We start from the raw sequence: 13,392 nt of genomic DNA, 5'->3' as shown, positions 1-13,392 counted from the left end.
TGCCTGACAGTCCTGCTGCAGTGAGGAAAAGGGGACATGCACCCACACCTGTTCCCAGCACACAAGGTCCTACCTCGCCTTCAGCGTGCCATCCCCTGCACCAAGCCATGTTTTTGCCAGGATCCTCTTTCAGGAGAACAGCACCTTCACCACCAAGCTGTGTTCCCTCTTCTGTCCACTCTGAAGCTCCTGCCAGTGGGGCCACAGCTTGGCCAGGCCACTCCATCCTGCTCGATCTCAGGCTTGCCACTGTTGCTGCTGCTGCTTTAAAGGACACAGATCTATCAGGCAAATTCATTAGTGTTTTAATAAATGATTGGATTGATCTCATGTACAGACAGAAAGACTGAAAAAGTTTAGCTTCTACAAGCCATGAAAAATCAAAGGGAGAATATAAAATAACTGGGGAAATCTTAGACGTTTTCCTGTCGGAGTTCAGAGCCATCGGTTTTGAAGAGCTGCTGCCTGCATTGACAGGGATGAAGCATTTGGACAAGGTGAAAAGCCCAGAGGATCCCAGCACCAGGCTCAAAGGGATGTGTCTGGCCCATTGTCTGGTGTGATTAATGGAGCCTTTGCACAGAGAGATAATGCAATGTTTGCTGTGCCGGGGACACCGCTGCACAGCACAAATATCCCAACTATGAGGAATATTCAAAATGATAACAACAGCAACAAGCCCTTCTATGTATGACTGGATTCCGCCCAAGACCACCTCAAATGATATTTGTTTATTTCCTAATTGTCAGCCACTTTGATGCACTCGTGGTCAGGTTCAACAAGTGCTCCAGGCTCCAAGAGTTTGAAACAAAGGGAGGCACTTGGGCGAGCCGTGTGGTGTGTGGGGCCAGGATCCGGGCGCGGCTCTTGGGACAGACACACAGACAAACACGGGGTCCCTGGAGGATCCCTGCCTTCCTCACAGCCCAGCATTCAAACATGCCCCCCTCCACATCTGTGTCTCAGCAGGAACACCTGCGGGTCACCAGGTGGAAAAATAAAAGCGAGCGGATCAGCAGGAGGGGAAAAAGCGTGGAGCTCTGAGCTCGCGCCGTAGGGAACCCCAACCTCCTGCCTGGGCACAGCTTTATTGCTGCCTCTGTTCCAGTCTCACTTCTGCCAGAGGTCTGGAGCTGAATGCCCAAACCTGGGAGTGCTTTGAGGAAGCACTGCCTGTGCAGCCAGCCCAGCTCTCACCTGGGGCAAGTCCTGCACTCTGCCTCTCCCGATCCTCCAGCGCTGTGAAATCCAAGTTTGAATGGACATGGTATTTTTCACTTCCCACCCCAAAGCACCATGCTGGTTTGCTGTGACTGATTAGGCATTTTCCCCCTGTCCTGTGCAGAGGATTTTTCTGGTGGTGAATGAAAGGATCCACACATATCAACTGTTCATTTGTTTGTAAAAAGCGGGAGAACAAGCACAGGACTATTCAATTAATTAAACTCTGTCTGCTCGGAGCTCAGCACCCCTGGGCCCTGCACTCCATTCAGAACATGCCAAACAGAAATAGGAACCTGAGGCTGAAGCTGACAAAAGGGCTTGAGCAGAGATGGAAAAACCCTCCAACAGCGCATTTGGACAGTGCTGAAAAACGCGTTCTGACATACCTGCGAGGCGGCATGGGGTGGGCAAAGGCTGGGGCTCACTTCCAGGCTTCAGGTTCCAAATGCTTTGCCCGTTTGCAGACACACAAACCCCACCAGCCTCTCCTGGCGGCCCGGGGGGTGACCTGTGCCCTGTTCTCATCGGGACCTGACCCGAGAGAGGCGCCTGACCCCGAGCATTCTCCTCCTGCCGCCCCCCGTGTTCAGTGTCCCCGCTAGTTCAGCGCAGCCACCTCCCGCTGTTACGGCTCCGGGACAAACCCTGGCCCCCGGCAGCACAGAGCTGCCCCAGCCGGGACACTCCTGAGCGCCCCAGCCCGGAGTTTCACTCCCTCAATACTCGCATTATTTATTTTGCAGGATGAGCGCGTTTGTTCTCTATGCCCGAAGCGCCGGGGACGCGCTGTCCGCCGGGGCGAAAGGCTGACAAAGAAAGGCGGAAAGGGGGAAATCCCCGTCCGGGATTTTCCTGGCGGAACCCCGGCCAGCCCACGGGGGCACGGGGGGCGCCCCGATGGACTTTGGGGAGCAGCTGCGGGGCCGCCGCTCGCCTTGGGCTGCCGCACCCGGAGCGTTCGGTCCCCGCTGCCGCTGCGGCCACGGAGCGAGCCCGGCCCCGGCCCCGGCGACCCCCGCCCAGGTAAGTGCCGCCGGTTCGCTCCCGTCTCCCCCTCACCGCCTTCCGTCCCTTTGGATTTTTTTTCCCTCAAAGCCATTGAACTGCGGCGATTTTACCATAGGGCACCGCCGCGGAGAGCGGGGGCCGCCGCTCCATCCGCTAGCCGGGGATCCAGAGTGAAACCGCCCCTGGTCTGGCTGCGCTTCCAGCGGCTCCGGGCAAACGGGACCGACCGCAGGCACCGGTGACCGCAAGCAGCGGCTGACCGAGCGCGGCGGGGTTGAACCGGGGCCGCGGGAGGTCGCCCCGGACCCGGCAGCCTGTGCTGGGGTGAAGCGATGCAGAAGGGTCCGCTCGGAGAGCCGCTGCCCGCCGGGGCACGGAGGGGCCCGGGTTCCCGCTCCCCGTCCCCCCGTCGGTCCCTTCTTACCTGGGCTCCGGGCTCGGCTCTGCCGCCGGTGCTGCCGCTCCCGCCGAGGCACGGACAGGCAGCAGCCACAGGGAATTTGGGGTCTTGCCGAAGCCCTGCCGCCCTTCCCGAGGGGGGTCAGCGCCGGGGATGCCTCCCCCTGGCCCCGGGATCCCCCCGGTCCTCCCCCCGTATCGATTCCAGTCCGGCGCTGGCAGCGTTTAGGCCGGGATTGGGGGATAATAGGAATATCATCTGGAGACAATTACCTTTGGAGCGCGCTCGCTTCTCCTCCCAGACACTGTTATTTGAGCAATAGGATCATTTGATTTCATATCGCACTAAATAACCCCCGGCCGCCGCAAATTGCCGCCTTCTCAACAGCCACCCCTTGGAATAAATTGCACGGCGACTCCTTGGGCTCCAGCTTCTTCTTATTTTTTTCCCCTTATTTCCCCCCTCCTTTTTCTCCTCTGCAGAACGGTATTTCGGGAGAGGCAGGGACAGAGGCCCGATGCTGGTGGATAAACTGCGTCCAGCAAAGCTCCAGCTCCCTTAATAAGCTAAGCAGCCAAGCCCTACCCGCACTGCTTTTCCTCATGTTTTTCTCCCCCTCCCTCGTCAATTTTTTTTTCTTTCTTTCCTCCTTTCTTTTTTTTTTTTTTTTTTTTTTTCCTTTTTCTTCTCCCCCTTTCAAGCAGTTTTTCCCCTGCCAGGTCCCACTGACTGCAGGGCTTGATGTGCCTTTAAGACTCTGTCAGCGCTCGCCTGATAATCTGGTCATCGCTGGCCTCATTAGATCTGTATTAATGTCAGCCACGGATTGCTAATTAGATTTGCGGGATAAATGAAATTACCCGAGTGGGCGGCGTGGGAGGGGGAGTGCAGTCTCCCAGCGCTTCCCAGGATTTACGGAGGGAAAAAAAATAAAAGAGGAAAAATAGAAGGGAAAGATAGAATTTTATTTTCCATTATTTTCTCCTTCCTTTCCCCTCCTGAGCCCCATCCCCTCCTCAGGCTCTCCTCTGACAGCCACTAACCAGAGAATTCCCCAAACTGCTACGTAGCTGGACCTGGGGGTTCTGCTAACAGAGCCCATCGGTGCTGCATCGGGTGCTCCGAGCCGGGGGATCCTGTGTGCCTTGGATTCATGGATCCCAGGGAGCAGCACTGCACTGCTGGGGTCTCACAGGGGTCGAGGGAGAGACTGATGGCATTATTCATCCTGTTTATTTATCCTTATTAGAAAATGGGATGAAAGAACAGGCCCCGGCGCCCGCCTTTTAAGCACCGGCTGAGCAGCGCACACACAGCCCCAATTAAACACTGCCCGGACGAGGCCTTTCTCCATATTGCAAACCCAGCTCTGTTTAACGAGGACCAATTAAATCCTGCTTCATTTTACCTGCGATCTCACAACAAATTCCTTTTCTTCTTCCCTGGTAATTACTGGCAGAATCAGCCCCGCTGTCGGGGCAGGAAGCCCTCCCTGATAACCCACCTGCACCCCGGCTGGATTCCAGCAGAGCCAGGGGCCCCTTCCTGCCCCCAGCCCCACCAAAACCCGGCTGGGATCAGCCCGGGCCTCCAGCCCTCTCCCACTTCAGCCCACCACGGTGCTGGCAGAGTGGGGCCCCTTCTGGGGAAGCATGTGGAGCTATTCCAGCCTGGCTCTTGCCTACATTCCCAGGCCTCCCCCGAGCACCCCACAATGTTAAAAACTGCACCCTGTCTCCCAGGGGACATCACTGCAACCGGGACATTCAATTAAATAATCCTGGCCCTTTGCACCACAAATAAATGGCTTTTTTTCTTCCCACAAATATTTCCTTTCCCAAGTTCCCTTTCAAAAGGGAAAAAAAACCAACAACAACAAAGAAACAAAACCCCAAACTGGAGAACAACAGGAAAAAAAGGAGAGGGGGGGAAAGAAAAGAAAGAAACTGTTCTCCTTTCTTTTCCCTGTGTGCAGGGTAATTGATAGGCTCTATCAGAGGTCAGGATTTGCATAAGAATTAAGAGCAGTAAATTAATTTAATATTCCATGCACATCTCCAATTATTCCTGCAGACCTTTGTCTCCCCGGCTGGCAGAGAGAAGGTTCAGCTGCTCTTCAACCAAACAACATCTGTGCAGTTAATAATTTGATAAACAGCTCATACAAATAGTTTCTGAATTATCTGCCAAACCAATGACTATTCAGTTTGGAAACACTCGGCGAGGGCTGTGCCGGAGGCTCCAGAGCCCCGGCCCGGGGATTTGGCTGCGCGGACAGAGATTCGCCCTGTGTATCCCTAAAATATCAGCAGCCCTCTGCAACAAAATCCCATCAAGAACAACATGTGAAATAAGTTTTTAGTAGTAATTAATAAGAGCCCACCCTGCCCAGTGTGTGCACACCACCTGGAGAGGCTCACACGGCCCCCAGCTCCGGGCTCCAGGTGGATCCATGTGAGGTCTGTGGCCCCATGAGCTGCTCTCGCTGGGTGCGGCATTTTCAGCCCTTCAGCTGCTTCCTTCCCTGCACAGCCCCCTGGAAAGGGGCTGGGTTCTCCTGGCTGTCTCCTTGGCCCAGTCTGCAAGGAAGAACGGCTGACAGTTGCCCTGCTAAATCCAAATTTCAGCCCAGGAGGGACATCCTGATTTTCTCCCAGGGAAACTCAATCTTACAAGAAAATTGAGGTGGCTCCTTTCACCTTACCCATATGGATGCAGAGGTCCAGCTCCAGGCTGGCCAAGCACCACCAGCTGGGGCTGAGTGCTCTGGAGCTGAGTCCCCATCCCTGGAGGGGTTTAAAAGACGTCTAGGTGTGGCACCTGGGGACACCGTTTAGTGCTGGCCTTGGCAGTGCTGGAGGAATGCTTGGACTCAGTGATCTTAGAGGGCTTTTCCAACCTTCACAATTCCATGATTCCATATCTGCATGGGCTGTGGTTCCTGCAGCACTCGCAAGCCTGACCTTAAGTTAGAGTGGCAAAGAGCTCCACTGGTGCTGCCACTGCTCCTCACTGCCCTCAGGCATTAAGCATCATTCCAAAATTAATAAAAAGTTGATTTTTAAAAGATTATGAAGTTCTCCAAGCTAAAGGAAAGGTTAATGCACTTCTCCATAGTCATACAACTTTCATGTCTGCTGTCATAAAGAGCTGATTATTTTCTCCCATCTAAAAGGAGAATTTACATCATGAACAGAAATCCAGTAACAGGGACAGGGACACAAACAGAAGCGCAGGGATAAGGTGCCAATTTTGGAGGGATGTCTGGGGCTTGATAAACCACTGCAGGCTTAACACAGCCAAAACAAGGCCAGACTCCCCACTGGGACCATGGGACAGGCCAGACCTGGTGCCTCTGCTGGAGGATGGAGATCCCTGCGCCCGGTGGAGATCCCACATTTGGGATTTGGAGCTCCCAGGCTCCATTCCCACTGTTACCTGGCTGCAGCGCCGGCTCCAAGCTCACCGTGGGGAATCAGCCCTCTGAATATTCAGCACCAGCAGCTCCAGGGCTGCTCAGAGCCAGGGATTTGCTGGGAAATGGAAGCTTTTTCCACTCCTTTCCAAAATTCAGATCAATGCACTGTGCTGTCTCTGGAGCCTGAGGCTGGTTTGACCTGAGTGTGTGTTTTGCCTCAGCTTTAATTAAATAAACACATTCCAGTTTTTATTTTGGAAGCTAATTGTGCTGTTTTAAGGAATTCAAATCCCCCTTTTTCCAGCCCCCAATTCCCAACGCTTCATGTTGTAAGGAGGGAATTGAACCCTCAGCTGTTTTCTGTCACCCAGCACGGGCATCCCTCCCTCCTGTCACATTCCTGTGGTTTGGCAGCCCAGGGCCTGGCACGGTAGGTTTTGGGATTGGGGAGATGCAATGCTGGCTCTGGAGAGCAGGATGCTGGAGATGTGGTGTTTTTGGGGCTGTGGGTTCACCCTTGAAGCCCTTTAGCCCTTCTGGCCCCTGGATTTAACCCCAGCAGGGGGCTTTCAGCACTGACACTTGCCAAGGGCCGCTGGGCAACTTGATTAATGTTTGCAGAGCTCTGGGCAGAGAGTGCCATGCGTGCGAACATTTTATCATATTCCAGCTAAGGCCACAGCCCCCCTGGACATCCTAGCACTGCCACATCAGCCCCATCCATGGCTGCACAGAGCTTCCTTTGGCATCTCAGCCACCCTACCACCACCAAAGACTGAGGAGGAAAAATCAAAACCCCAGCCTGTGGAGATTTCTGGTGCTCGGAAGCCAAAATCCCAACACTGCTTTTTGGCACGGAAGATCTCTCTTTACAGACTTGCTGTGCGCCACTCTTTTCTTTATGGAGCCACAGAAGTGTCTGTAATGAGAGATTAAAATAGTAGTCGTGCCCCGTGATTTATTTTTGAAGTTCTCGCGTCTCCGCGCGTGTAAACACCCCGGGCTGCGGGATAAATAACGCAGCGCAATATATTAACGGGGGAGAACACAGAGATGGAGAAGGGGGAAGGCATTTGCTGGGTGGTAAGTTATGGGGCCTTTGGAGGCAGGGCAGGGGGAGGCTGAGCACGGGGAGGGTTCGCTCCTGCCTTCCCCCCACCGATAAATCAGCAGTCTCGCGGCGCTGGAATAAAATATACCGGGTCCCTGTGGCGGGGTGGCACGCGGCGCGGGAGCACGGGCCACGCACGCTGACTGCAAATGGCCATCAGACGCCGCCATAAAACACCCCCTCGCCTCCCCCAGCTGATTATCAACTTCATGCATAGCAAATGACAGAGCGGGAGCGCCGGCGGCGCCTCCACCGCTCTGCCCGAGGTAAAAATAAAAAAAATAAAATAAAATATTTACAGACTGACAGGCTAATGGACACTTTGCCAAAGAGCCGTTCGAAAGAAGTAGTAAATGGGCCCGTGCTGATGCAGGGCAGCGGGCCCGGTCAGGGATCAGGACACACGGCACCGGATCGGATAACATCTAATTGGCAGGTCACATCCAAATGAGTGTAGTCATGCATCATCCGGAAGGCTTTCTGCTGGTTATAAAGACACTTGTAAACAATTCAGCCGCTGAACATGGCAATAATATGTTGATCCGGCATGTAATGAGGTGTTCCTGGAATCAATAAACTAGTCATGAAGAGCAGGGAGCAAGGTCAGCGCCTGCCTTTTTGATGACCTTTGCTGGCTGGTGAGGACATCATATACTCTGAAGAGGACTTTTCTCATATTGCAGAAGGCGCCGAGTGTCAGAACTTCCATTCGCAGCAAGCAAATGAACAGCCGGGCTCTGCATGCTAATGAAGTCCAGGCTATTTTCCACCTTTTCATCTGCACATTATGCTCTTGACTTTGGAGAAGGTGGGAATTAGGTTGGACCCTCGTGTCAGACTGCCTGATGGCTCGGCTCCGGAAAACTGGTAATTGAAGCTGATGACTGATGCGGAGGAGGCCTGAATTTGGAAATAAACAGTTTCAAGCACTGCATGTCATTTCTAGAGAGACTGCTGAGTGAATGGAAATGAGCTCCGTTTCGCCGATCTAATGCAGTTTCTCAGCAGGAAAAACACTGTCTTTGAGACAACAATGCCAATCAGTGAGATTTAAATGTCCTGGCGATAATGTAAGGAATAGCACCTGCCTCAGCAAACAGCACTTAGGGAAATGCTGCCCCGTGCTGAGGCCTGAGCCTTGTGTCCAACCCCCAGCTCCAGGCTGGAGGAGCTGGGACGCTGTGAGGCCAGCAGCAGGGACTGGTCCTTGCCACAGAAAAGCCACTGGTGACACTGAGGAACGTGGCTTTGAGTGACCTTAACTGAACATGGTGATCTCTGCACTGCTGAACTGCTCCTCCCTAGCAGGAGAGAAATCCTGCTGGCCTCAGCCCCACCATTGCTCTCCTTACCTTGTGCCAGCCTAGCTGCCAGCCCCTCAGGGGTGAAAAAATGGAGTTTCTAGACAAGGTACCCAAAGGCCAGTATGTTCAGCCTCAATTCTGAACATCCCAGCAGCTGGGAAACAATATTGCAGGTGTTATAAACCCTCCCCAAGTCCTGCTTGGGGGTGTGGAATGGGGCACAGCCACTCGTGTGCTGAGGCAGAAGTAGTCTCGCTGAGGCTTCCAGGGCTTTGAGGTGTTTTCCTTCAGACACAGAATCCTGGCTTGGAAGGACCTTAAAGTCCATCTCATTCTACCCCCTGCCATGGGCAGGGACACCGCTCACTATCCCAGGTTGCTCCAAGCTGGCCTGGAATGCTCCCAGGGATCCAGGGGCATCCACAGCTTCCCTGGGCCCCGTGTATCCCTTGCAGGTCCCCCCCAGGCACAGGCAGGACCGTGACTCACCTGCCCCACGTTTCCCCAGCATCCAGGCACCCACAGCTCCATGCTGGAGGCACAAGGTGGGGTGAGCTGCAGGCTGGGGCTCCCCAGAACCCCCCATGCCCCCGAGCAGAGGGATCAGCATCCCCCCAGGTCACCACGTCCCACTCCCCGCTGCCAAGAGCCGCCGGCTGGCCCCTCCCTGGAGGTGGCTGCAGCAGGAGCGGGTGTGTTTGTGTAATAGTTTGCAACCCTTCAACATGAAAGGATGGAGACGGATGCGAGTTATTATTATGAAAATGAACCAAGCAACAGACAAAAATATTCAGGAGATGTAATCTGCTTCCCTACAATGCGCTCGCGGAGAAGAGCACTTGGCAGACAGGAGAGTCGCCGTCAGATACATTGCCTTTTGTTAAATTGCTTTTGCTCTGACAATGCCTTTTAAAACCACATGCAATCTTAATTTAAAATACCCAATACCTCAAGGTATAGGGGCCCAGTGCCGGTCTCCAGCTTGGGATTTGTCCAAAACTATTCCCTCAGCTTAATACTGCTATTCCTCGTTTTAATCACAACAAATGTGGGAGCCTGAATTTGCTTGTAGGAATCCATCATTAAAAATTAATGGGGCATGGGTTGATTCCCCTGCCTGCCACCTCAGTGTTGCCCAAATCCCCAGAAGGTTTGCCCAAGGTTTCCCTGAGGGGCAGCTTTGAAACGCACAATGGGCGGAAAGTGAAGCTCAGCTTTTTCATCCTTTTAGGAAATGGTTAATGGTGAGGAAATGCCAAATGCGGCAGGGCAAGACACTATTGCATTTTTATTTTCACAGAGAGAGTGGTGGGGAAAAACCCCAAACAAACCAAGCAGCACTTGCAGTTTGCTGCTCCTGCCCTACTGCCCTCTCCTACTTCACTCCTGCCTGCTCCCTGGCACGGAGCATGAGGCTTCCATGAACTGAGGCTTTGGCTGTGGGTGCCAGCTCTGCACATCTTCACTCAGCACCCAGTAGAACACTCCACCACTCCCTCAGAGGCCCCTGGGTGCCAGATTTATCCTCTGCCCATGGAAGCTGAGAGCCTCGAAGTGCGTGGTGGCATTTTGAGGCTATTCATGAGGAAGGGCAGGTGTGTGTCCAGGCACGACACTGGCTCCAGGCTCAGCCCATCCATCAGAGCTCCTCCGGCCTCCCACCTCCACAGATAACCTCCTTCCCTATGCTAATTCCCTCAGAACATTATGCAGACTGTTTATATTTCTCTACAGCCAGAACAGGCTGCTGACACAAATCAGCCATTAGCCATTCACACTGAGGAGTCTCCGCTAATTGTGCAGAATGTAATTAGTGATTATGTAATATCTAAGCTCTTGCAACTGTCATTAATGTCCACTATTCACCAGAGATAGTTCTTACTGAATTAGGGAATGATTACTGCATGCTAAATCTACTTAATCCTAAATATGCTAATTAACACCGCCTGCACTTTAGACAGTGGTTAAAAGCACTAGTCACCTCAAAAAAAGGCTCTGATACACCAGAACCCAAATTGCCTGCGAAGGATTTTCCCTCAAAAGGTAAATTTGTTTAATTAAATGCTGTAGTAAACTGTTGGGCACGGCCCTTGATTAGTGCAGCCCAAGGAGGGGCCTTCTGGAATGATCTTGTGAGGTGCCACCGCAGGGCAGCAATGTCCTGCAGCATCCCAGGCCTCCTGCAGCATCCCAGGTCTCCTGCAGCATCCTGGTCCACAGGATGGACAGCACAGCCTTTCCCCCACACCTGCCAGTACTCCCCAACAGGCCTGACATGAGCAGGGCCCAATTTAAAACAGTTTTCCAAAGGCTGTCCCTCCAGAATTAACCACCCCACTCCTCAGGTCATAAACAACAGTATTCCTACAGACAGATATAGGAGCTTCCCCTCAATAAATTCTGGCTTAAATCCTAATTTGAAGATCAATTGTGTAATTTTAAGATTGATTGTGCAGAACAGACTTCAAATATGAAATGCTAAAGGAATGGGATAAACAGAGCAATTGTACAGGTTTGAAAGGTCCCTTTCAAAGGCCTTGGGTGTTTAATGTATTCTGGGTTTCTGTAGAAAAAAAAAAAAGATATGGCTGTAATGAACCCCAGGATAATAGCAGCCTGTGATTTATGAAGATTCCTCCTGCTTATATATTTTAGATAAATAATGCCCCTGTGTGTCTCTCTGCACTCATTCATAACCAAAAGCTGCCCGGGCTTGTGCAGGAATCTTTGGAATCAGCTCAGAGGGACGGGATAACTCATGGATCAGACACTGAATAAGTCACGGTGTGACAAGGCCAGGGGTGCCCTGGGCAGAGCCATGGAGAATGGGCACATCCAGAGCCAGAGGTGTGCTCCACACAGGAGCAGAGCCAGAGGTGTGCTCCACACAGGAGCAGAGCCAGAGGTGTATTCCACATAGAAGCAAACCTGGCTCAGGGGGCAAACACGGCCCAGGAACCTCGGCTTGCCCGCCACTGCAATCACCAGCGCGACGGAAATGAAAGAATTAGCCACACAATGAACCCCTAATTGCCTGGCAACAGCATTTAGGCCCCATTAGGTAGATTTGTAACTGCTCCCAGAGAAATAAACTCCTGTGTCATTAGATAACAAGGGAAGAAATAGGTTATTTCCTTTTTGAAAGGTATGAAAGCTTCCAATTGCCTGATGTACGTGCTCAGTAGATTATTTTCTGTCATCTCAGTTAATTGAATTTTACCCATTGCTCTTAGAATTCCTCCCTTTCGTGTAAAGGTTAAAAAGTTCAGAGGAGTCATATTTTTGAGCGGCGTCCATTTATCGCACGAGCCAACCCCAGCTGCACAAAGCGCGCCAGGAACAGGGAGCAGCGGCCAGCAGTGAGGGGATGGCTGCAGCATCCGGCTGGGCTGGCCTGGGATCATGGAAAAACGTCACTTGTGAGGCAGCCTCCAGCTGGGACACTGCCTGGAGCCACAGGAAGGGACCTGCTGCGAGCTCCGTGGCTGCTGTGCGGTCATTGTGCATCCTCCCCTGCAAAATAAAACCAAACTGGACAGCCAGAGTTAAACTAATTGCTCAGATTGCCAGGGTGCCAGCTGGGATGGAGTGCCACGGGCATGGGAGGAGCCCGTTATTCCAGCCCCGCTCCAGTGGTGGCTTTGTCACCCTGTGTCACTCTGCCTGCCGTCGCCAGAGGTGCCCAGCCCTCACTCTCAAGCAGCCCCCTCGTTTCTGCCTTTCCAAAGCAAACCTAGGCAGACATTCTTGATAAATCCAGAGCATGTGTCATTCCTCTCATCATCACTCTTCCCCCCAGTCACTCCTGAGAGGCAGCAGCACCTCCCATCCCCAGCAGTGCAGCCTGGGGAGCTCAAAGCCAAACTTAAACTTTTGTGGGGAGCTCTGGTTTGGTGCTGTGGGACATTTGCTTTGCAGACCAGCACCTCCCAGAACGAAAGGGCTGGCTTGGCCACAGAAATATTACCGAAACCATCATCTGGTGACTCCAGAGCCACTTAATTTTAAACCCTCCTGAAAAGCCAGCTCCATTTTCTGCTTTGGTGGAGACCAATTCCCCGCGCTGGCGTAGGAGAATAGATCAGCCCCAGCAGCGGGGCGTTGTTATCCAGCTCCCAACTATTATGACATAGTTTCTATCAGAGCAGTTTTCTTCTCAGCCAGTCGAGTGGAATGATCCCTGAAAGCCGCGGTTTGCGGCGGGGACGCGCTCGGCGCTGTCAGAAATCCGCGGCTGCCCACATGCAGGCCAGCCGCCGGAAAACAAGGCCGTGCTAAAGGGCCAGCAAAGGCACTGAGCAGGGGGCAAGCAGCAAAAAAACCCCAGGGATGGGAGGAAGTAAAATAAGTATGGAGAGATGAGTAATGTGGAGCAGCCAGGCCCAAGGAATGCTCCTTCCCAAAGCCTCTGAGGTGTTGCGTGTGTTGGGAGCTGGGCGTGCCTCCTCCATCCTGCCAGCCCAGCTTGGAGACAGGGAAACCTCCTCAACACCACAGGGGCATCTCGAACCTCGGGACTGGAGGGGTCTGGCACTGCTCCTTTTCCCCAGGAATGAGGGATTCAGGACTGGGAGGCCTGCTTTGGAGAGCTGGATGCCAATCCGGCCTCTTCCTTGGCTGGTTTATGGAACTCCTGAGGAGGACAGGAGAGGCCCCACAGGCCCCACATCACCTCCATGCTCACGTGAGGGGTTCTGACCCCATAGGTGCATGGGGGGCCATTTTCCCCATTTGGAGAGAACAGGATTGGGTTTCTGCTGGGCTGGGCTGGGGCTGGTGGTCCCCAAAACCCATCCCTGGTGGGCTGGAGAGGAATCGCAGACACCAGGGAGGGGGAGAAGATGGAAGGAAAGAGCAGGGCTGCGCTTTTCCACGCCGCCTTTTTGTTTTATTTGGTTTTAATTGCACCCCAGAGCCCCTCTTATTA

At 53.1% G+C, this 13,392-nt stretch overlaps 1 long non-coding RNA gene across 9 annotated transcripts in view; it reads right to left on the bottom strand.

Moving 5' to 3' along the window:
* LOC134416259 (uncharacterized) overlaps positions 1-13,392 on the bottom strand; it is a 65,872-nt gene that overhangs the window by 1,137 nt on the left and 51,343 nt on the right. For 2 of the 9 annotated variants that reach the window (XR_010027209.1, XR_010027215.1), the window contains one exon: positions 74-281. This is a non-coding gene — a long non-coding RNA (uncharacterized LOC134416259). Of the gene's footprint in view, positions 1-73; positions 1,442-2,904; positions 3,271-13,392 lie in introns of those variants that run through there. The other 7 variants (XR_010027211.1, XR_010027214.1, XR_010027210.1 and 4 more) reach the window with 6 other exon arrangements.

Source organism: Melospiza melodia, chromosome 3 (genome assembly GCF_035770615.1).
Source record: "Melospiza melodia melodia isolate bMelMel2 chromosome 3, bMelMel2.pri, whole genome shotgun sequence".
In the NCBI taxonomy this organism is placed as follows: Eukaryota; Metazoa; Chordata; class Aves; order Passeriformes; family Passerellidae; genus Melospiza; species Melospiza melodia.
The sequence above is the reverse complement of the archived record's forward strand: the minus strand, read 5'-3'. Positions and strand labels throughout refer to the sequence as shown.